This window comes from Malus sylvestris, chromosome 11 (genome assembly GCF_916048215.2).
Source record: "Malus sylvestris chromosome 11, drMalSylv7.2, whole genome shotgun sequence".
Classification (NCBI taxonomy): domain Eukaryota; kingdom Viridiplantae; phylum Streptophyta; class Magnoliopsida; order Rosales; family Rosaceae; genus Malus; species Malus sylvestris.
The window spans coordinates 16,797,875-16,799,472 of NC_062270.1; positions in this window are offsets into that span (position 1 = coordinate 16,797,875).

The window sequence follows — 1,598 nt, forward strand, 5'->3', positions numbered from 1 at the left end:
TAAACTGAAAAAAAAGGGCTTATTTTGGAAGCTGCTATGAGAATAAGCTGAAATCAAAGGAAAAAGCTGAAGCTGCTATTTGCAGCTTTGGAAAACTGGCTTTTTTTTTTCAAAGCACACGGAGCTATAGTGCTCCTTTAATGAAAATACCCACTATCAAACTGCTTTTTTTTCCAAAAGCACTTTTACAAAAAAGTTTACCAAACACTCTGTTAATTTATTTCACAGCTGCTTATTCTCACAGCACAGCCGCTTATTCTCACAGCAGCTTTTTTTCAAAGCACAACAATACCAAACCAACCCTAAGTTGTTTGCCTGGACTCTAGTCAAAGGAAGGTTACAAACCAGTAAACGTCTTAGCAAGTTTTTACCCAATGTAACTAACCAATGACCGATGTGTCATAATTATAAAGAAGACTAGGACCATCTTTTTCTTCACTGCCAATATGCTGTGCAGGTCTGGACTTGTTCGAATCAACCTCATTTTAGTAATATTGCAAACAATCTCAAAGTAAATGATTGGCTAAGTACTTTGCCACATGATGGGAAAAATGAAGTTAGCTGTTTAAGTAAAGCTTTGTTTATTTGCTGGCAAATATGGAATGATATAATATGGAATGATATAAATGCAAGTATATTCATAAATGAGAATCCTATATATTACTGGTTTGTTATTAGAGCCCTGTCAACGGCTAAGGAATATTTTAAAGAGGATACTAATCACGATAAGAAACCTGAGGTAGGTTCCCAAGATAATTTGATTAAATGGAGCCCCCCCACCCCCTTATGTTAAAATAAATTTTGATGGGTCTGTTTCACACTCAATGGCTGCTGGAGGGTTTGTCGTTAGAAATTGGGATAATATACCTATCCTAGCTGGTGCGATGAAATTCAGCTCTGTGAGCATCAATGTTGCTGAGGCTTTGGCTCTCCGTGAAGCGCTGATTTGGGCAAAGAGAAGGAATTGGAGACATGTCTGGGTGGAAGGCGACTCAAAGCTTGTCTTGGATGCAATTTGTGGAGCTTGTGATGTGCCTTGGAACCTAAAACCAGTTATTGAGGACATCAAGTCATGTGCCAACAGCTTTCAGGACATTAGATGGAGCCATATATTCAGGGAGGCAAACTTCATTGCGGATGCTTTGGCATCTATCAGTCTAAATAGTTTGAATCTTTGTATTTGGGAAGCTTGTCTCCCTATGGATGCTCATCTGCCTTTTCAATTTGACTGTATTAGTACTGGCTGTGTTAGGGGCTTTTCTCTCTACTATATTCTTTTTTCTATAAAAAAAAAGAATATTTATTTTTACTATTATTTTATTTTTGTATTAGAGAATTGCTAGTTTAGTCATTGAATATTTATTTTTACTATTATTTTATTTTTGAATACTAATACTTATTTTTAAAATTAGTTTTTTTTTTTATTTTATAAAATAAGTACTTTAATTTTTTTTTTAAATTGATAATGTTGTTGGATATATGCTCTAAAGCCAATCATAAATGATATTTTATGGACATTTTACATGTTTTTTTTTTTTGTCAAACGGTAGATTTTGTTAGATTAGGTGTTAGATTAGCCACCGATAGGGTTGAACTCA